Source organism: Aulostomus chinensis, chromosome 1 (assembly GCF_037954235.1).
Source record: "Aulostomus chinensis isolate RoL2024-O1b breed Wild chromosome 1, RoL_Achi_v1.0, whole genome shotgun sequence".
In the NCBI taxonomy this organism is placed as follows: domain Eukaryota; kingdom Metazoa; phylum Chordata; class Actinopteri; order Syngnathiformes; family Aulostomidae; genus Aulostomus; species Aulostomus chinensis.
The window spans coordinates 5,432,599-5,456,719 of record NC_141320.1 but is presented as its reverse complement, the minus strand read 5'-3'; the positions used below and the strand labels follow the sequence as shown (position 1 = coordinate 5,456,719).

Below are 24,121 nucleotides of genomic sequence, written 5' to 3'. Positions count from 1 at the left end.
CGTAGCAACTTTTACTACATCACTGTCGCATCATTTTCACATCATTAGCAATTCTTCCGACATCACTGTCGCAATATTTTGAGGTCCGTAGCAACTCTTACTACATTATTGTTGCATTATTTTAAGGTTCGAAACTCTTACTACATTACTGTCAGCATCACTTTGAGTTTATTAGCAACTATCACTACATTACTGTTAGCATCATTTTGAGTTCATGAGCAATTCTCACGACATCACTGTAGCATTAAATTGAGTTCATTAGCAACTCTTACTAAATGACTGTCAGCATCACTTTGAGGTTGTTCGAAACTCTTACTACATTACTGTAAGCATCACTGAGTTTCTTAGCAACTATCACTACATTACTGTTAGCATCATCTTGAGTTCATTAGCAATTCTTCCGACATCACTGTCGCATTATTTTGAGGTTCGTAGCAACTCTTAGTACAAGACTGTCAGCATCACTTTGAGGTTATTCGAAACGTTCACTCCATCACTGTCGCATCATTTTAAGATCTTGAGCAATTCTTCTGACATCACTGTCGCATTGTTTTGAGGTTCGTAGCAACTCTTTCTACATGACTGTCACCATCACTTTGAGGTTGTTCGAAACACTAACTACATTACTGTAAGCATCACTGACTTGATTAGCAACTATCACTACATTACTGGTATCATCATTTTGACTTCATTAGCAATTCTTACTACAACTGCAATGTTTTGAGGTTCGTAGCAACTTTTACTACATTACTATCGCATTATTTTGAGGTTCGTAGCAACTTTTACTACATTACTGTCGCATTATTTTGAGGTTCGTAGCAACTCTTACTACATTACCGTCGCATTATTTTGAGGTTCGTAGCAACTTTTACTACATGACTGTCACATTATTTTGAGGTTCGTAGCAACTTTTACTACATGACTGTCGCATTATTTTGAGGTTCGTAGCAACTTTTACTACATGACTGTCGCATTATTTTGAGGTTCGTAGCAACTCTTACTACATGACTGTCAGCATCACTTTGAGGTTATTCGAAAGTTTCACTCCATTACTGTTAGCATCATTTTGAGTTCATCAGCAATTCTTACTACATCACTGTCGCATCATTTTGAGATCATTAGAAATTCCTCCGACATCACTGTCGCAATATTTTGAGGTTCGTAGCAACTCTTACTACATTATTGTTGCATTATTTTAAGGTTCCTAGCAACTCTTACTACATTACTGTCAGCATCACTTTGAGTTTATTAGCAACTATCACTACATTACTGTTAGCATCATTTTGAGTTGTTGAGCAATTCTCACGAAATCACTGTAGCACTAAACTGAGTTCATTAGCAACTCTTACTAAATGACTGTCAGCATCACTTTGAGGTTGTTCGAAACTCTTACTACATTACTTTAAGCATCACTGAGTTTCTTAGCAACTATCACTACATTACTGTTAGCATCATCTTGAGTTCATTAGAAATTCTTCCGACATCACTGTCACAATATTTTGAGGTTCGTAGCAACTTTTACTACATCACTGTCGCATCATTTTCACATCTTTAGCAATTTTTCCGACATCACTGTCGATTTATTTTGAGGTTCAAAGCAACTCTTACTACATTACTGTAAGCATCACTTTGAGGTTATTCGAAATTTTCACTCCATTACTGTTAGCATCATTTTGAGTTGTTGAGCAATTCTCACGACATCACTGTAGCATTAAATTGAGTTCATTAGCAACTCTTACTAAATTACATTCAGCATCACTTTGAGGTTGTTCGAAACTCTTACTACATTACTTTAAGCATCACTGAGTTTCTTAGCAACTATCACTACATTACTGTTAGCATCATCTTGAGTTCATTAGCAATTCTTCCGACATCACTGTCACAATATTTTGAGGTTCGTAGCAACTTTTACTACATCACTGTCGCATCATTTTGACATCATTAGATATTCTTCCGACATCACTGTCACATTATTTTGAGGTTCGTAGCAACTTTTCCTACATTACTGTCGCATTTTTTTGAGGTAGTAGCAACTTTTACTTCATTACTGTCACATTATTTTGAGGTTCGTAGCAACTCTTACTACATGACTGTCAGCATCACTTTGAGGACATTCGAAAGTTTCACTCCATTACTGTTAGCATCATTTTGAGTTCATTAGCAATTCTTACTACATCACTGTCGCAATATTTTGAGGTTCGGAGCAACTTTTACTACATTACTGTCAGCATCACTTTGAGTTTATTAGCAACTATCACTACATTACTGTTAGCATCATTTTGAGTTCATGAGCAATTCTCACGACATCACTGTAGCATTAAATTGAGTTCATTAGCAACTCTTACTAAATGACTGTCGGCATCACTTTGAGGTTGTTCGAAACTCTTACTACATTCCTGTAAGCATCACTGAGTTTCTTAGCAACTATCACTACATTACTGTTAGCATCATCTTGAGTTCATTAGCAATTCTTCCGACATCACTGTCGCATTATTTTGAGGTTCGTAGCAACTCTTAGTCCAAGACTGTCAGCATCACTTTGAGGTTATTCGAAACGTTCACTCCATCACTGTCGCATCATTTTAAGATCTTTAGCAATTCTTCTGACATCACTGTCGCATTGTTTTGAGGTTCGTAGCAACTCTTACTACATGACTGTCACCATCACTTTGAGGTTGTTCGAAACACTAACTACATTACTGTAAGCATCACTGACTTGATTAGCAACTATCACTACATTACTGTTTTCATCATTTTGACTTCATTAGCAATTCTTACTACAACCACAATATTTTGAGGTTCGTAGCAACTTTTACTACATTACTATCGCATTATTTTGAGGTTCGTAGCAACTCTTACTACATTACTGTCGCATTATTTTGAGGTTCGTAGCAACTTTTACTACATTACTGTCGCATTATTTTGAGGTTCGTAGCAACTTTTACTACATTACTGTCGCATTATTTTGAGGTTCGTAGCAACTCTTACTACATGACTGTCAGCATCACTTTGAGGTTATTCGAAAGTTTCACTCCATTTTTGTAAGCATCATTTTGAGTTCATTAGCAATTCTTACTACATCACTGTCGCATCATTTTGAGATCATTTGCAATTCTTCCGACATCACTGTCGCAATATTTTGAGGTTCGTAGCAACTCTTACTACATTATTGTTGCATTATTTTAAGGTTCGTAGCAACTCTTACTACATTACTTTAAGCATCACTGAGTTTCTTAGCAACTATCACTACATTACTGTTAGCATCATATTGAGTTCATTAGAAATTCTTCCGACATCACTGTCACAATATTTTGAGGTTCGTAGCAACTTTTACTACATCACTGTCGCATCATTTTCACATCATTAGCAATTCTTCCGACATCACTGTCGCAATATTTTGAGGTCCGTAGCAACTCTTACTACATTATTGTTGCATTATTTTAAGGTTCGTAGCAACTCTTACTACATTACTGTCAGCATCACTTTGAGTTTATTAGCAACTATCACTACATTGCTGTTAGCATCATTTTGAGTTGTTGAGCAATTCTCATGACATCACTGTAGCATTAAATTGAGTTCATTAGCAACTCTTACTAAATTACTGTCAGCATCACTTTGAGGTTGTTCGAAACTCTTACTACATTACTTTAAGCATCACTGAGTTTCTTTGCAACTATCACTACATTACTGTTAGCATCATCTTGAGTTCATTAGCAATTCTTCCGACATCACTGTCGCAATATTTTGAGGTTCGTAGCAACTTTTACTACATTACTTTCGCATTATTTTGAGGTTTGTAGCAACACTTACTACATGACTGTAAGCTTCACTTTGAGGTTATTCGAAACACATACTACATTACTGTAAGCATCACTGAGTTGATTAGCAACTATCACTACATTACTGTTAGCATCATTTTGAGTTCATTAGCATTTCTTCCGACATCACTGTCGCAATATTTTAAGGTTCGTAGCAACTTTTCCTACATTACTGTCGCATTTTTTTGAGGTTCGTAGCAACATTTACTACATTACTGTCACATTATTTTAAGGTTCATAGCAACTCTTACTACATGACTGTCAGCATCACTTTGAGGTTATTGGAAACTTTCACTCCATTCCTGATAGCATCATTTTGAGTTCATTAGCAATTCTTACTACATCACTGTCGCATCATTTTGAGATCATTAGCAATTCTTACGACATCACTGTCGCATCATTTTGAGATCATTACCAATTCTTCTGACATCACTGTCGCATCATTTTGAGGTTCGTAGCAACTCTTACTACATGACTGTCAGCATCACTTTGAGGCTATTCGAAACACTTACGACATTACTGTAAGCATCACTGACTTGATGAGCAACTATCACTACATTACTGTTAGCATCATTTTGAGTTCATTAGCAATTCTTCCGACATCACTGTTGCAATATTTTGAGGTTCTTTGCAACTTTTACTACATTACTGTCGCATTGTTTTGAGGTTCGTAGCAACTCTTACTTCATGACTGTCAGCATCACTTTGAGGTTATTGGAAACTTTCACTCCATTCCTGTTAGCATCATTTTGAGTTCATTAGCAATTCTTACTACATCACTGTCGCATCATTTTTAGATCATTAGCAATTCTTCTGACATCACTGTCACATTATTTTGAGGTTCGTAGCATCTCTTAGTACATGACTGTCAGCATCACATTGAGTCTTTTAGCAACTATCACTACATTACTGTTAGCATCATTTTGAGTTGTTGAGCAATTGTCACGACATCACTGTAGCATTAAATTGAGTTCATTAGCAAATCTTACCAAATGACTGTCAGCATCACTTTGAGGTTGTTCGAAACTCTTACTACATTACTGTAAGCATCACTGAGTTGAAAAGCAACTATCACTACATTACTGTTAGCATCATTTTGAGTTCATCAGCAATTCTTCCGACATCACTGTCGCAATATTTTGAGGTTCGTCGCAACTTTTACTACATTACTGTCGCATTATTTTGAGGTTCGTAGCAACTCTTAGTACAAGACTGTCAGCATCACTTTGAGGTTTTTCGAAACGTTCACTCCATTACTGTTAGCATCATTTTGAGTTCATGAGCAATTCTTCCGACATTACTGTCGCAATATTTTGAGGTTCGTGGCAACTTTTACTACATTACTGTCGCATTGTTTTGAGGTTCGTAGCAACTCTTACTACATGACTGTCAGCATCACTTTGAGGTTATTGGAATCTTTCACTCCATTACTGTTAGCATCATTTTTAGATCATTAGCAATTCTTACGACATCACTGTCGCATCATTTTGAGATCATTACCAATTCTTCTGACATCACTGTCGCATCATTTTGTGGTTCGTAGCAACTCTTACTACATGACTGTCAGCATCACTTTGAGGCTATTCGAAACACTTACTACATTACTGTAAGCATCACTGACTTGATTAGCAACTATCACTACATTACTGTTAGCATCATTTTGAGTTCATTGGCAATTCTTCCGACATGACTGTCGCAATATTTTGAGGTTCGTAGCAACTCTTACTACATGACTGTCAGCATCACTTTGAGGTTATTCGAAAGTTTCACTCCATTACTGTTAGCATAATTTTGAGTTCATTAGCAATTCTTACTACATCACTGTCGCATCATTTTGAGATCATTAGCAATTCTTCCGACATCACTGACGCAATATTTTGAGGTTCGTAGCAACTCTTACTACATTATTGTTGCATTATTTTAAGGTTCGTAGCAACTCTTACTACATTACTGTCAGCATCACTTTGAGTTTTTTAGCAACTATCACTACATTACTGTTAGCATCATTTTGAGTTGTTGAGCAATTCTCACGACATCACTGTAGCTTTAAATTGAGTTCATTAGCAACTCTTACTAAATGACTGTCAGCATCACTTTGAGGTTGTTCGAAACTCTTCCTACATTACTGTAAGCATCACCTAGTTTCTTAGTAACTATCACTACATTACTGTGAGCATCATCTTGAGTTCATTAGCAATTCTTCCGACATCACTGTCGCATTATTTTGAGGTTCGTAGCAACTCTTAGTACATGACTGTCAGCATCACTTTGAGGTTATTCGAAACGTTCACTCCATTACTGTTATCATCATTTTGAGATCATTACCAATTCTTCTGACATCACTGTCACATCATTTTGAGATCTTGAGCAATTCTTCTGACATCACTGTCGCATTATTTTGAGGTTCGTAGCAACTCTTACTACATGACTGTCAGCATCACTTTGAGGTTATTCGAAACACTTACTACAATACTGTAAGTATCAATGAGTTGATTAGCAACTATCACTACATTACTGTTAGCATCATTTTGAGATCTTTAGCAATTCTTCCGTCATCACTGTCGCATTATTTTGAGGTTCGTAGCAACACTTACAACATGACTGTCAGCATCACTTTGAGGTTATTCGAAACGTTCACTCCATTACTGTTCGCATCATTTTGAGTTCATTAGCAATTCTTACTACATCACTGTCGCATCATTTTGAGATCATTAGCAATTCTTCCGATATCACTGTCGCATTATTTTGAGGTTCGTAGCAACTCTTGCTACATGACTGTCAGCATCACTTTGAGGTTATTTGAAAGTTTCACTGCATTACTTTTAGCATCATTTTGAGTTCATTAGCAATTCTTACTACATCACTGTCGCAACATTTTGAGATCATTAGCAATTCTTCTGACATCACTGTCGCATTATTTTGAGGTTCGTAGCAACTCTTGCTACATGACTGTCAGCATCACTTTGAGGTTATTTGAAAGTTTCACTGCATTACTTTTAGCATCATTTTGAGTTCATTAGCAATTCTTACTACATCACTGTCGCAACATTTTGAGATCATTAGCAATTCTTCTGACATCACTGTCACATTATTTTGAGGTTCGTAGCAACTCTTAGTACATGACTGTCAGCATCACTTTGAGGTTATTCGAAACACTTACTACATTACTGTAAGCATCACTGAGTTGATTAGCAACTATCACTACATTACTCTTAGCATCATTTTGAGTTCATTAGCAATTCTTCCGACATCACTGTCGCAATATTTTGAGGTTCGTAGCAATTTTTACTACATTACTGTCGCATTATTTTGAGGTTCGTAGCAACACTTATTACATGACTGTAAGCATCACTTTGAGGTTATTCGAAAGTTTCACTCTATTACTGTCAGCATCATTTTGAGGTCATTAGCAATTCTTACTACATCACTGTCGCATCATTTTAAGATCATTAGCAATTCTTCTGACATCACTGTCACATTATTTTGAGGTTCGTAGCAACTCTTAGTACATGACTGTCAGCATCACTTTGAGGTTATTCGAAACGTTCACTCCATTACTGTTAGCATCATTTTGAGTTCATTAGAAATTCTTACTAAATCACTGTCACATCATTTTGAGATCATTAGCAATTCTTCTGACATCACTGTCACATTATTTTGAGGTTTGTAGCAACTCTTACTACATTATTGTTGCATTATTTTAAGGTTCGTAGCAACTCTTACTACATTACTGTCAGCATCACTTTGAGTTTATTAGCCACTATCACTACATTACTGTTAGCATCATTTTGAGTTTATCAGCAATTCTCACGACATCACTGTAGCATTAAATTGAGTTCATTAGCAACTCTTACTAAATGACTGTCAGCATCACTTTGAGGTTGTTCGAAACTCTTACTACATTACTGTCAGCATCACTTTGAGTTCATTAGCAATTCTCACGACATCACTGTAGCATTGAATTGAGTTCATTAGCATCTCTTACTAAATGACAGTCAGCATCACTTTGAGGTTGTTCGAAACTCTTACTACATTACTGTAAGCATCACTGAGTTTCTTAGCAACTATCACTACATTACTGTTAGCATCATCTTGAGTTCATTAGCAATTCTTCCGACATCACTATCGCAATATTTTGAAGTTCGTAGCAACTTTTACTACATTACTGTCGCATTATTTTGAGGTTCGTAGCAACTCTTAGTACATGACTGTCTGCATCACTTTGAGGTTATTCGAAACGTTCACTCCATTACTGTTAGCATCATTTTGAGTTCATTAGCAATTCTGACTAAATCACTGTTGCATCATTTTGAGATCATTAGCAATTCTTCTGACATCACTGTCACATTATTTTGAGGTTCGTAGCAACTCTTAGTACATGACTGTCAGCATGACTTTGAGGTTATTCGAAACGTTCACTCCATTACTGTAAGCATCATTTTTAGTTCATGACAATTCTTACTAATTCACTGTCGCATCATTTTGAGATCATGGGCAATTCTTCTGACATCACTGTCACATTATTTTGAGGTTCGAAGCAACTCTTACTACATTATTGTTGCATTATTTTAAGGTTCGTAGCAACTCTTACTACATTATTGTTGCATTATTTTAAGGTTCGTAGCAACTCTTACTACATTATTGTTGCATTATTTTAAGGTTCGTAGCAACTCTTACTACATTACTGTCAGCATCACTTTGAGTTTATTAGCAACTATCACTACATTACTGTTAGCATCATTTTGAGTTTATGAGCAATTCTCACGACATCACTGTAGCATTGAATTGAGTTCATTGGCAACTCTTACTAAATGACTGTCAGCATCACTTTGAGGTTGTTCGAAACTCTTACTACATTACTGTAAGCATCACTGAGTTTCTTAGCAACTATCACTACATTACTGTTAGCATCATCTTGAGTTCATTAGCAATTCTTCCGACATCACTGTCGCAATATTTTGAGGTTCGTAGCAACTCTTAGTACATGACTGTCAGCATCACTTTGAGGTTATTCGAAATGTTCACTCCATTACTGTTAGCATCATTTTGAGTTCATTAGCAATTCTTACTAAATCACTGTCGCATCATTTTGAGATCATTAGCAATTCTTCTGACATCACTGTCACATTATTTTGAGGTTCGTAGCAACTCTTACGACATTATTGTCGCATTATTTTGAGGTTCGTAGCAACTCTTAGTACATGACTGTCAGCATCACTTTGAGGTTATTCGAAATGTTCACTCCATTACTGTTAGCATCATTTTGAGTTCATTAGCAATTCTTACTAAATCACTGTCGCATCATTTTGAGATCATTAGCAATTCTTCTGACATCACTGTCACATTATTTTGAGGTTCGTAGCAACTCTTACGACATTATTGTCGCATTATTTTGAGGTTCGTAGCAACTCTTACTACATTACTGTAAGCATCACTGAATTGATTAGCAAGTATCACTACATTACTGTTAGCATCATTTTGAGATCATTACCAATTCTTCTGAACTCACTGTCGCATCATTTTGAGATCTTTAGCAATTCTTCTGACATCACTGTCGCATTATTTTGAGGTTCGTAGCAACTCTTGCTACATGACTGTCAGCATCACTTTGAGGTTATTTGAAAGTTTCACTGCATTACTTTTAGCATCATTTTGAGTTCATTAGCAATTCTTACTACATCACTGTCGCAACATTTTGAGATCATTAGCAATTCTTCTGACATCACTGTCACATTATTTTGAGGTTCGTAGCAACTCTTAGTACATGACTGTCAGCATCACTTTGAGGTTATTCGAAACACTTACTACATTACTGTAAGCATCACTGAGTTGATTAGCAACTATCACTACATTACTCTTAGCATCATTTTGAGTTCATTAGCAATTCTTCCGACATCACTGTCGCAATATTTTGAGGTTCGTAGCAATTTTTACTACATTACTGTCGCATTATTTTGAGGTTCGTAGCAACACTTATTACATGACTGTAAGCATCACTTTGAGGTTATTCGAAAGTTTCACTCTATTACTGTCAGCATCATTTTGAGGTCATTAGCAATTCTTACTACATCACTGTCGCATCATTTTAAGATCATTAGCAATTCTTCTGACATCACTGTCACATTATTTTGAGGTTCGTAGCAACTCTTAGTACATGACTGTCAGCATCACTTTGAGGTTATTCGAAACGTTCACTCCATTACTGTTAGCATCATTTTGAGTTCATTAGAAATTCTTACTAAATCACTGTCACATCATTTTGAGATCATTAGCAATTCTTCTGACATCACTGTCACATTATTTTGAGGTTTGTAGCAACTCTTACTACATTATTGTTGCATTATTTTAAGGTTCGTAGCAACTCTTACTACATTACTGTCAGCATCACTTTGAGTTTATTAGCCACTATCACTACATTACTGTTAGCATCATTTTGAGTTTATCAGCAATTCTCACGACATCACTGTAGCATTAAATTGAGTTCATTAGCAACTCTTACTAAATGACTGTCAGCATCACTTTGAGGTTGTTCGAAACTCTTACTACATTACTGTCAGCATCACTTTGAGTTCATTAGCAATTCTCACGACATCACTGTAGCATTGAATTGAGTTCATTAGCATCTCTTACTAAATGACAGTCAGCATCACTTTGAGGTTGTTCGAAACTCTTACTACATTACTGTAAGCATCACTGAGTTTCTTAGCAACTATCACTACATTACTGTTAGCATCATCTTGAGTTCATTAGCAATTCTTCCGACATCACTATCGCAATATTTTGAAGTTCGTAGCAACTTTTACTACATTACTGTCGCATTATTTTGAGGTTCGTAGCAACTCTTAGTACATGACTGTCTGCATCACTTTGAGGTTATTCGAAACGTTCACTCCATTACTGTTAGCATCATTTTGAGTTCATTAGCAATTCTGACTAAATCACTGTTGCATCATTTTGAGATCATTAGCAATTCTTCTGACATCACTGTCACATTATTTTGAGGTTCGTAGCAACTCTTAGTACATGACTGTCAGCATGACTTTGAGGTTATTCGAAACGTTCACTCCATTACTGTAAGCATCATTTTTAGTTCATGACAATTCTTACTAATTCACTGTCGCATCATTTTGAGATCATGGGCAATTCTTCTGACATCACTGTCACATTATTTTGAGGTTCGAAGCAACTCTTACTACATTATTGTTGCATTATTTTAAGGTTCGTAGCAACTCTTACTACATTATTGTTGCATTATTTTAAGGTTCGTAGCAACTCTTACTACATTATTGTTGCATTATTTTAAGGTTCGTAGCAACTCTTACTACATTACTGTCAGCATCACTTTGAGTTTATTAGCAACTATCACTACATTACTGTTAGCATCATTTTGAGTTTATGAGCAATTCTCACGACATCACTGTAGCATTGAATTGAGTTCATTGGCAACTCTTACTAAATGACTGTCAGCATCACTTTGAGGTTGTTCGAAACTCTTACTACATTACTGTAAGCATCACTGAGTTTCTTAGCAACTATCACTACATTACTGTTAGCATCATCTTGAGTTCATTAGCAATTCTTCCGACATCACTGTCGCAATATTTTGAGGTTCGTAGCAACTCTTAGTACATGACTGTCAGCATCACTTTGAGGTTATTCGAAATGTTCACTCCATTACTGTTAGCATCATTTTGAGTTCATTAGCAATTCTTACTAAATCACTGTCGCATCATTTTGAGATCATTAGCAATTCTTCTGACATCACTGTCACATTATTTTGAGGTTCGTAGCAACTCTTACGACATTATTGTCGCATTATTTTGAGGTTCGTAGCAACTCTTAGTACATGACTGTCAGCATCACTTTGAGGTTATTCGAAATGTTCACTCCATTACTGTTAGCATCATTTTGAGTTCATTAGCAATTCTTACTAAATCACTGTCGCATCATTTTGAGATCATTAGCAATTCTTCTGACATCACTGTCACATTATTTTGAGGTTCGTAGCAACTCTTACGACATTATTGTCGCATTATTTTGAGGTTCGTAGCAACTCTTACTACATTACTGTAAGCATCACTGAATTGATTAGCAAGTATCACTACATTACTGTTAGCATCATTTTGAGATCATTACCAATTCTTCTGAACTCACTGTCGCATCATTTTGAGATCTTTAGCAATTCTTCCGACATCACTGTCGCAATATTTTGAGGTTCGTAGCAACTCTTAGTACATGACTGTCAGCATCACTTTGAGGTTATTCGAAACACTTACTACATTACTGTCAGCATCACTGAGTTAATTAGCAACTGTCACTATATTACTTTTAGCATCATTTTGAGTTCATTAGCAATTCTTCCGACATCACTGTCGAATTATTTTGAGGTTCGTAGCAACTTTTACTACATGACTCTCAGCATCACTTTGAGGTTGTTCGAACCACGTACTGCATTACTGTATGCATCACTGAGTTGATTAGCAACTTTAAGTACATCACTGTTAGCGTCATTTTGACTTCAATCGCAATTCTTACTACATCACTGTCGCATCATTTTGAGATCATTAGCAATTCTTCCGACATCACGGTCGCATTATTTAGAGGTTCGTAGCAACTCTTACTACATTACTGTTGCATTATTTAAAGGTTCGTAGCAACTCTTACTACATTACTGTAAGCATCACTGAGTTTAATAGCAACTCTCACTACATTACTGTTAGCATCATTTTGAGTTCATTAGCAATTCTTAGGACATCACTGTCCCATCAGTTTGAGATCATTAGCAATTCTTCTGACATCACTGTCGCATTATTTTGAGGTTCGAAGATACTCTTACTACATGATTGTCAGCATCACTTTGAGGTTATTCGAAACGTTCACTCCATTACTGTTAGCATCATTTTGAGTTCATTAGCAATTCTTACTAAATCACTGTCGCATCATTTTGAGATCTTTAGCAATTCTTCTGACATCACTGTCGCATTGTTTTGAGGTTCGTAGCAACTCTTACTACATGACTGTCACCATCACTTTGAGGTTGTTCGAAACACTTACTACATTACTGTCAGCATCATTTTTAATTTACTCACAACTCAAACCACATTACTGTCAGCATCACTGAGTTTTTTTAGCAACTATCACTACATTACTGTTAGCATCACTTTGAGGTTGTTCGAAACACTTTCTACATTACTGTAAGCATCACTGAGTTGATTAGCAACTATCACTACATTACTGTTAGCATCATTTTGAGTTCATTAGAAATTCTTCCGACATCACTGTCGCAATATTTTGAGGTTCGTAGCAACTTTTACTACATTACTGTCGCATTATTTTGAGGTTCGTAGCAACACTTACTACATGACTGTCAGCATCATTTTTAATTTACTCACAACTCAAACCACATTACTGTCAGCATCACTGAGTTTTTTTAGCAACTATCACTACATTACTGTCGCATCATTTTGAGTTTAGAAGCAACTGTTACTACATGACTGTCAGCATCGCTTTGAGGTTATTCGAAAGTTTCACTCCATTTCTGTCCGCACCATTTCGAGTTCATTAGCAATTCTTACTAAATCACTGTCGCATCATTTTGAGATCTTTAGCAATTCTTCTGACATCACTGTGGCATTATTTTGAGGTTCGTAGCAACTTTTACTACATTACTGTCGCATTATTTCTAAGTTCATAGCAACACTTCCTACTTGACTGTCAGCATCACTTTGAGGTTGTTCGAAACTCTTACTACATTACTGTAAGCATCACTGAGTTGATTAGCAACTATCACTACATTACTGTAAGCATCATTTTGAGTTCATTAGCAATTCTTACTCCATCACTGTCGCATCATTTTGAGATCATTAGCAATGCTTCCAACATCACTGTCGCATTATTTTGAGGTTAGTAGCAACTCTTACGACATGACTGTCAGCATTACTTTGAGGTTGTTCGAAACACTTACTACATTACTGTAAGCATCACTGAGTTGATTAGCAACTATCACTACATTACTGTCAGCATCACTTTGAGGTTATTCGAAACTTTCACTACATTACTGTTAGCATCATTTTGAGTTTATTAGCAACTCTTACGACATTACTGTCAGCATCACTGAGTTCATTAGCAATTCTTACTCCATCACTGTCGCATCATTTTGAGATCATTAGCAATGCTACCAACATCACTGTCGCAATATTTTGAGGTTCGTAGAAACTTTTACTACATGACTGTTGCATTATTTAAAGGTTCGTAGCAACTCTTACTACATTACTGTAAGCATTACTGTTGCACTTTAATTAAAATGGACTTGACTTGAGAATGTTTTGTTTCAAAATATAGAAGAATTCCCAGATTTATAGGTAGCATGAGTATGAAGTTGCACTTGCACCCGGTGGGAAAATGTCCTCTGCATTTGACTCTCACTATGTAGGAGCAGTGGTAGCAGTGTCAGCCTGGGGGCTTGGTCAAGATCAATGACAGGAGTAGCAGACAGGTAATATCCATAGCATGCATGTTGTTTTAGAGGAGTAAGGGTACACTGTTGGTCTCTCACCTGATGCGCTGTCATCAGCACAAATGATCTGTTCCTAAACATCAAAATCTACCATCCCCCCTGATTGTTTTTTACAACTGGAGTACTGGTTAACACTTTAGAAAGCCTTCATTCAGAGCTGTGAAGAACCTTGAACCTGATATCCCAGACATCAAAGTGGGCCACTAACTGGCCAGATGAAGCTATGCTAGGCTGCTGTACTCTGAAGAGCTAAAGTAGCAGCTTCTGAGAGGGATGCTAACCTGGATGTGTTCATCTCCTACTTTAATATCAGCCCCCAACTTGGAGCTCTGACAGCCTCCAGCTTGTTGTTCCTGTTTCTGCTTCAGTCAACAGGGAACTCCAACCTGCAGTAGAATCTTCAACAACAATGGAATAGAAAAGAGAGGAAGAAAAACTAGAATAAACTTACAAAGCTGAGAAATGTTCATGAAGAAGAAAGGCACACGTTATGATTGAGGCCAGAAACTAAAACTCCACACCAAATGTACTTTGACTTGTAGGATAATGAACTTGAATGTGTTGAAACAGCAGATCAGTGAATCCACTACCACACAACAAGATGATGACCCCCTACCACAAGATGGCGTCACAGATCCTGACGCTCTGAGCAGGAAACACAGAGCAAAACATTACAACAAAGCTCCTGTTGTTCCCTCCAGGAAAAACTGTGGCTCCGATGAGAAGAAGGATCCCAGCCTCCTCTGAGGATCCATGGCCGCACCATTGGGTAGAAGGACGATGGGGTCGGCACCAGGAGGAACCCTGGTGTCTCCGATGCAGGGAAGATGGAGCAGTGAAGAGGCCACATTGTGGCGTCCTAAAGAGGACATTTGGTGGAGCCTGAGACAGCAAACATCACGCCCCCTTCATCAGAAGAACCACAGCACCAGAAGAAAGAATCCTGGCAGTGACGACAGGGAGGATCAGGGTGACCTCCTCACCTCCACCTTTGAACCTTCAAATGAACTTTAAAAAGCTTTAGAGTGGAGAAGGATTTTAAAACTTTTTTTTTTTTTCCTTTCATTCTCATTTGTGCGATTGTCTGATTTATTAGAAATAAACACTGTCTGCTGGGTTTCCATTGACTGTGATTCTCTTTTTGCATGCAAGTTGAAAGTTCTGCCAATAAAAACCACGAGTATTTGAAGACCAAAGGAAGAACCCCCAAAGTCAGGACCCTGAGATCAAAGTGAGCGCTCTGATCTCAGAGGTCTGGGATATTTCCCATCCCATGGCCCTTCAAATAAGAGCCCTGTGTCTCTGTCTCAAAGTTTTCAACCGTATTTGTTTGTTAAATTAAAACCAGACGACCACTGTGGTCCTTTTTACACGGTAAGTAAAGCACAGATGCCCTGGTGGACCTGTTGGCACCCTGGACTTTGAATCCAGTGACCTGAGTCCAAGTCTCCGTTCCAGCAGGTTTCCTGCAGCCTTCAGCAGAGCTGCCATGTTTCTCTGTAGAGAACTAAGTGATGCTCTCAGCAGGTTGAGGGCACCACCAACAAGTGAGGGATGAACCTCTGACTTCCTTCTTGTCAAACAGGAAACTCCTAATACCTCATTTGAGTAAAGTACCTCATATTCCTGACATCCAAGTAGTAGTGAAGTGGAGGAAGAAGGTAGGAGATCTCCAACAGGATCCTTCTTCCCTCTGTCCTCCTTGATCTCATGGATCACCACAGTCAAGGGGAGACCCAAGCTCCCGGATGGATCTGGCACTCAGGAACTGCTGAGTTTTCCAGTGGACTTTGTTCCATCCATGGTTCAGGAACAGGACTCCTCCTGGTTAACCTGGTATCTTTCCACCCAACTGTGGGTTCTTGGAGAATTTTTCATGTCATGTCAAGAAATCAGGCTGGAGGGTTTTTCAATGAGAGAAATTCTGGTAACTTAATTAAGTGGCATGTTTGTTGAAGCAGTAATTAACTGATAAATTAAGGAAGGCCTGGCCAGTCTTTGCTCCCAGGTCATACAATGGAGTTAGAAAGTCCTGAATAAATCTGGAGTTCCATGATTTCCTTGTGGTTCTTGTTCCTTTTGCCAATGTAGTCTGGAACAAGAGCAAGATGAACCTCCAAATATCAACAGGTTGATTGCAGGTGATGTCAAGTGGTATTTTGAGGAACCACCTCCTTGTGTTTGGTTCCATGGTGGAAGGGTGAGAACTCTGGATCCAGTGATCCCAGTTCAAGTCTTGGTGGGACCTTCCTGTCTGGAATGTGTCCCATGTAACAAACTGATCAAGAGATGCAATGTGGTTCTAATGTTCTGGTTCATTTCTTGTCCTTTAGAAAAATGAAAATCATTTCTTACTGCCATGAACTCAGACTGTGTGTTTAATGTTAACAATAAATGCAACAACTAAGGAGCCAGTAGCTCCTGTGGAAAAAATTCTACTTTGTCAGTGAATTAATTCAGTCTGCAACTGTCAGTTTCTTTCAGGATGGCCGAGCGGTCTAAGGCGCTGCGTTCAGGTCGCAGTCTCTCCTGGAGGCGTGGGTTCGAATCCCACTTCTGACAAAGGACATTTTCTCCACATTCCTATGCATCCACAATGGTACATTCCAAACCCAGTTGAAGCTGCTCTCCACTGATGGGAGTGAGTGGTTGAACTGGCAGCAGAGGAGGCAAAGGAGCTTCCCTGTGATGGTCCAACATCGCCTGGTTTCCTCCAACATGGAGCAGCCACCAAACTCTAACTTCAATGTTGGATCAAAGTCTACTGAAGGAATGTGTTTTCTTTCAAGTCACATTTTGTCCATTAACTTCATAATCAGAGTCACCATCTCATCACATGACTAAAGTCTGGGTTCTGTATTGGTGGTAAACATCCTTCCATGCCCCTCACTAGTTTGCACACAGAAAAGCATATTTTACTGGTTTCAGATCTCTTAGCTTGTTCTCTCTCTTAAAGCAGCTGAGGCAGCTTTCATTGTGTGATTCATTTTAAAATATAAATATGGAACAGAACCATTGGAATCAGATGTCAGGACATTTGAAGGAATGTCAATCTCCTGTTGAAATGTTGCAGTGTGCAGCTGAGGCTCTCTTGCAGTGGCACCAGGAGCCACAATGGCAGAACCTGGACCCTCCTGGAGGAGAACCACAGGTGAGGGCCTTCTTGGCTCCAGATTGATGGAAATCAAGTGTCTGAGGCTGTTAGCAGCCATGAAGTTGATCTGGTTGGCACTGGTATTTGTTCTTGCTGCAGCTCAGGAGTGATTCAGGAGAAGAGTTTCAGAACAGCCAAGGTTGGGGACTGGAATTTTAAAATTTCCCCTGGAACCAGACAACCTTGGAGGGTAAAAGCTCCAATCCTAGCCACTCAGATGCAGCAGCAGAAGAAGCTGTCATCCACCCTGACAGTCAGAGCATCAAGTCAAGAAAACATCAACCATCTTGTAGTTCCAAACCTCCACCTGTCAGATTCAGCTACTTCTTATTGTGGGACTTTAAACTTGAACACAATGGAATTTGGACAAGGAGTTTTCCTTCCAGTCCAAACATCATCGTCCGGCCTCCAACCAGAGGTCCATCAGTTATCATGGAGCCACAGGTGGAGTCTGGATTCTTTTCTAGAATGAGACGGCAATGACAGTCCTGCCAAGTGACATCACTGACATGACTGGATGACTTCAGTCACGTGACTGGATGACTTCAGTCACGTGACTGGATGACTTCAGTCACGTGACTGGATGACTTCAGTCACGTGACTGGATGACTTCAGTCACATGACTAGATGACAGTGTAGATGCCAATGTAGAGGTTGGGGAAATAGTCTCTGAGAATCCAGCTTGAACCAACAGCCTCCTTGTTTTCCAAAAACCCAAACAGCGACCATCAGTCTCCCTCCAATCCTGTACTTGGGTAAACAACAAAAACAGAGTAAAAGTCTCTGGCAACATATTTGTTTCCTGTAGGGTTTCTTCATGTATGTGTGGTGTACCTGCTTTCCCAGAGGACTGCCATCTTTGTTCTGTGGGCTGACATGTTTTAGTGTCAGCACAGGTCATCGCGCTGAGACTGAACTCTCATTCTCCTCCAAGTATTATTTCCACCTCACACTCCTGCAGATATTCAAGTGAACAGGGAACACAAATTTATGCACAACTTCTCCTGTGTATTCATCCACAGTCACTAAACAACAACCAAACCAAACAAAAGGGGTTTGCTAGCATGGCGATCAGCTGTAGTTCACCATCTTATCCAGGTCACATGACTCAGGAGTAGTGTGGCCGTCTGGCAACCAAAGGGTGGCTGGTTTGATCCTCACTTTCTCCAGTGACCATGTCAAAGTGTCCTTGAGTGAGATACTGAACCCCTAAATACTTCTGATGAGTAGGTTGGCTCCTTGCATGGCAGCCTTCAGCATCAGTGTGTGAGTGTGTGTGAATGAGAGGACATTGTTCAGCTCCTTGAGTGCTGCTGAGGTAGAAAGGCTCTGTACAAACTGAGTCCTTTTACCATTTCTTTCCTGCCTCTAGCAGCGCTGTCGTCACTTCCTGTGACCGTGGGAGGAAAGGGGTCCCCCTTCAGAATACGTTTGATATCATTGTTACTTCCTCTTCAACATGCCTTTAGCAGACCAACTCACAGAACAGCTCAGTGAGGTAGTGTGGCCGAGCGGTCTAAGGTGCTGGATTAAGGCTCTCGTCTCTGAGGAGGCGTGGGTTCAAATCCCACCACTGCCATCATGTCCCATGTCACTGGAGAGGTGTGGCAGGTCTCTCACAGCCTCTCCTCTGACTTCCAGTGGTATCTTCAAACCTGTGACCAAAAGAAGAACCCTCCTCTGAGTCCACAGACCTGAGCATCGCTGCTCTGACTACCAAGTTACCTCCTGGTGATCAGGGTGAAGTCATGGTGAGGTAGTCAGTTGTTCCTTTGTTTTTTGACAGAGGCCTCATTGTGAATTAAATAATGTTAATTCTTTACTTGAAGTTTCACGCTGTTTCGACTAAAAAAGGCGAGTTCCTGGAGGAGATCTTCTAGGGGACCAGGTTAAAGTGGTGCCCCAGCTGGCACCAGGCGCTGACCCAGGTCCTGCATGGGAGATACTGTCAGTTCTGTTCTGCACTGCTCACAACCACAGGCTGGTGTTGAGGCCTGCAGCAACCAGGGCCCCAGTCACCAAGAGTATAAAGGCTGGTCATTGTGGCAGTGGGAGGAGTCAAAATGAAGACAGACCAATGTGAGCAGGACGTTCCTGGAGAAGTCAGAAGAACTTGACCATGTTTCCTACAGTACCCAGGAGGCCTGGTAGTTGTTGAAGGAAGCTCCAAAAGCAAAGAGCAGACAGCAGGACATCAAAAGAAAAGATCCAGACACTAAAACTACAAGTAGAAACAAGAAGAAATACTAAAAGCTTTGGAAAGATACTACAAGGTTGGATATACATTATTATATACACTACTATTCTCACTGACTCCTAAAGAGGGACAGGAAACATTAGAATGTGGATTAGATCAGCTGATTTCAGTGCTGAGTCCATCCCTCCATCCACTTTCTGTTCTTATCCTTGAAGGGTCATGGGGGGGGGGGGGCGATCCCAGGTGACATTGGGCAAGAGGCAGGGTTCACCCTGGACAGGTCAGAATTCCTGATGATGTCATCAGGGCTTTGACAGTAGCTAGAATTCTGTCTTTGATCTCAGGAGGACATGAAAGAAACCCAATTGAGGAAAGTAGAGGAGAACATTCAGCTTCATTAGAAACACTTGAACTGTTGAACAGTAGAATTTGTTTGAAACAGTTTACAACACTGAGGGACAGGATTGAAGAGGGAAGGTTTTTCTACTTAAAATTTAATTCTAACTTTAAAGTGGGGATGAACATTTTTAGTAGTTCATATTCTAACATACAGAGGAAGTCATGTCATTCCCTTTTTAAAAAAAGAAAAAACATGTGAAGCTCCTCCCCCCAGCTCCAGATGGACAGACAGACATGAGAGTGGCCAGGAAGCAAAGAAGTGTTGTGCTCCTCTCCAGTGCTCTGGTGTTGTTGTGTTCTTCTCAGCTCCATCATGAAGACCTGCTGGCACTGGGCGCTGGTGGAAGTTTGCAGCTCTCACTGGAAAGTCCTGAGGCTCCTCCCACTCTGAAGCAGGCAGTTGGTCCCAGCCAGCCCACACTTTCACTCTCTGGTGTAGGAGTGAAGAACAAAATCAGAATCAAGAACCATCACTCTTTCATTGGGGCTCCTTTCTCCTTGTTCTGATCCAGAAACTCAACAGCTTCTATCATTGATTGACAGGAAATGTTGATGACACACTGGGATTTTTGTTCTCCTGCTGTCACTGTCAAGTGCAGCTTAACATGAGAGGTAGCAGGATCATTCATGTGTTCATGTTTCCAGCAGACAAGGAGGAAACCTGGGAGGACTTCAGTGACTTTGATCAGTGGTTCTCACTTCATCTTCTCAGTATAAAGTTCAAAGCGAGCTGGCCAGGAGTTGAACCTAGAATCTTCTGAGCCGTAGTCAGACGCGTTGTCCATTGCGCCACCAGCCCTGTGAAGAAGCGGCTGTGTTCATGTGTCCTTGCTGTTACAGAAAATCCCAACAAGGTGGTGGCATTTTCAGGGGACACAATGGTGCAGTGGTCAGCACTGTGGCCTCCCAGCAAGAAGGTTCAGCTCTCCTCCTATGTGGTTGCTAGGAACCTGAATCAGGCCTCAGTGGAGCGGTGCTGCTGAGGCTGAGTGAGGCTGAGTGAGGGACTGAGCAGGAGCCAGCAGGTCCAAGCAGGTTCAGGCAAACTCCCCTCGGTCCACCAACATCAAAGCAGAGGAACTGAGTTCATCTAACAAAATGATTCATATCATCTCCTCTTGGAATGTTCTGGAACTACAAGTACACTTAAAATGGCTGACTTATGACAACAGAAGGAACTTTGAAGTAGATTTGATTTATTTAAGTCAGTGACAGTCATTTTTTCAAGAATTTAGTAACTTGATTGTTTTACTAAGATGAGCTTTTATGTTATACCATTGAAAAAAGACCTTCATGTATTTATGATGACATCACCAATAGGAGCCTTCCCAGTCTGTCAGGGGGTAGAGTTCAGTCACCACCAATGACATCAGAGTCAGAGTTAGAGATCAAAGACAGACATTAAAGTCTCACATTAAAGTCTCTTATTAAAAAAATTAAAGTGTTATATCTTTGAAAATATACTGCAATACATGAAATATTATATTTACATGAATGGTAACCTCGTTCTTATATTCTTTAATATACTGCAATAGTAATGGACCCTCTATGACACTGCAGTGATGAATCTATCAAGGAGTACAAATGATTATAATCAGAGAATTTTGAAGTCAAGTTTGAGATCAGTTTGATCCTCTCTCTCCCTCCCCCCTCTCTCCCTCTGTCTCCCCCCCTCTCTCCCTCTGTCTCCCCCCTCTCTCCCCCTCTCTCTCCCTCTGTCTCCCCCCTCTCTCCCCCTCTCTCTGTCTACCCCCCCTCTCCCTCTCTCTCTCTGTCTCCCCCCCCCTCTCTCTCTCTCTCAGGAGCTTTTAAATGAATATTTTAATAAAACAGAACAGGAGACTGAAGAGTGATCACTCAAACCCACAGGCTGAATGGGACATCTCTTAAAAACATTGAACCACTGAGTAAAACCATAGAAGCGCTCCTGTCTAGTCGGTGCTAACAAGTTAGCTGTTGAGTGAGTCCAGCTGTGCTGTCTAGGAATCCTGGTCAAAAGCCTCCACACATCAGACAGCTGGTGTGTTGGTGGATCTGTGGATCCTGCTGGAAGAAGCAGGGTGGAGCTCTGAATGGTTCCTGTCTCAAAGAGCTTCTCTGTGCAGCTCCCATCAGCTCCTAAAAACAGGAAACCAGCAGATTCACTGTTGAACGGTGGCATTAAAATGTCTCAAAAGCTGTCCTGTCCACCATTTGTTGGTGCAAAGACATTTAAAAACACCAGTTGAACATTTTCCAAAGTTGCTCTCACCTTCTTTCAAACACCTGGAATGATTTCCTCCAAATCAAAAGAAACTGGTGAAAAACAACAACAAAAACCTCCTGGAGAATCAAACTCCACCCTCTGCTCCAACTGGACTTGGGACTTCAAATGACCCCCATTAAAAGTCTGCCTGCATCCCCATTCACTGACGGTTGTACTGTGGGTCTCCTGGACAAACATGGCAGGATCCTCTTGATCTCCAGGAGAATAAAAGAGGGAACCCTAGAAAACAAGTCAGCGTGAAAGAGGAGCAGATTTTAAAACTCCTCAACATTTCCACCTCCAGGAGTGAAGCCTCCCGGGACCCAAGAGGCTCCAGCTGGCAGAGCTCTCACTGGTTTCTCCACCACCTCGCTAACCTGAGCTGGAGCATCTGAGAACCAAACAGTGACCCCCTTCACTCCAGAGCCGACTCCACAAACTCTGAGCCCCCACTTTACCCACAGCCAGCAGGCCTCCTCAACACTGCATGACACACGATGACTAAATTGAAGACTGAAGCGTCTCATCCAGAGATCTGTCACATGAGTCTGCTGTGGAGGGTCAGTCTGTCCGTCCACATTCAGATCATTAACGCAGCGACTCCTAAGCACCAGTAGAGCCTCTTCATCGTCCCTGGGTGGGCTCGAACCACCAGCCTCTCGATTAACAGCCGAGCGCGCTGACCGATTGCGCCACAGAGACTCTGAGTCACTGCTTTTCATGAAGAGTTTTCAGGCTAAATTCAGTGTGTGAGGTCCACACTGCACATTTGAGGGACCATGAAGGACAGAGGAGAGTCTGACTGTCATAATGAAAGCCTTCAGCACTAGAACTGAAACAGCCCCACCATCTTAACCCCCCCAGACCAAACAGGCTTCATCAGAAACAGACACACCTCCTAGAACATCCAGAGAACATCAGTCTGATTCATAGAACATGACAAACAATCAAGATCTTGTTATTGTTTGATCAGAAGCTGAAACAATGTTTCTATGTTTGTCTGTTCTGGTCTGAATGAAAGAGGAGGTTTTCTTGGTCATGTGACGTGGATGAGAGTTCAACTAGAACTTCCTGATTCAACAGGATTTTAGTTTGTTGGGATTTTTTCAAAACCACCAACCAAACCTCTGAGTGGTGCAGATGTCTGCTGCCTCCTCAGAGCAGACTGGAGCTCAGAGTGGTGCAGAGGAAGCGTGCTGGGCCCAGAACCCAGAGGTCGATGGATTGAAACTATCCTCTGCTAAAAGAACAAAATAAAATGAACCTGCATCTTTAGAAATGTGTGTCTGTTAAAAAGAGGTTCACAAGGATTTTGTCTTCCTCCACAATCACCAACCATTGTGAGAGTTAACAACAGTCCACTTTCTGACTGAAGCAAAAGTAGACTTCAAAAGGTTTTTCTGATTCAACATAGCAGCTAAATTTCCATTTCCATTTCCTGAACAGGACAGGTTAAAAAAAAGGGAATGCCATGACTTCCTCTGTATGTTAGAATATGAACGACTAAAAATGTTCATGCCCAGTTTTAAGTTAGAATTAAACTGAAAACACAAAAACCTTCCCTCTTCAATCCTGTCACTCAGTGTTGTAAACTGTTTCTAACAAATTCTACTGTTCAACAGTTCAAGTGTTTCGAATGAAGCTGAATGTTCGCCTCTACTTTCCTCAATTGTGTTTCTTTCATGTCCTCCTGACATCAAAGACAGAATTCTAGGTACAAATAAAGACACCATCAAAGCCTCCTGATGACATCATCATCAATTCTGACTTTGATCTGTGTCTGTCCAGTTTG

At 40.0% G+C, this 24,121-nt stretch overlaps 1 long non-coding RNA gene and 2 other non-coding genes across 3 annotated transcripts in view; 1 reads left to right on the top strand and 2 right to left on the bottom strand.

The window, feature by feature from the left end:
• LOC147270130 (uncharacterized) overlaps positions 1-15,158 on the top strand; it is a 31,295-nt gene extending 16,137 nt beyond the window's left edge. The window contains exons 2-3 of the long non-coding RNA XR_015115668.1: positions 14,251-14,313; positions 15,036-15,158. This is a non-coding gene — a long non-coding RNA (uncharacterized LOC147270130). The remainder of the gene's footprint in view (positions 1-14,250; positions 14,314-15,035) is intronic.
• Positions 15,159-20,810: 5,652 nt separating this feature from the next.
• Positions 20,811-20,883, bottom strand: trnar-acg (transfer RNA arginine (anticodon ACG)). Its single transcript has one exon. It is a non-coding gene; the product is annotated as a tRNA-Arg (tRNA).
• Positions 20,884-22,957: 2,074 nt separating this feature from the next.
• trnan-guu (transfer RNA asparagine (anticodon GUU)) lies at positions 22,958-23,031 on the bottom strand. The gene has a single exon. It is a non-coding gene; the product is annotated as a tRNA-Asn (tRNA).
• Between the last annotated feature and the right edge of the window lie 1,090 nt (positions 23,032-24,121).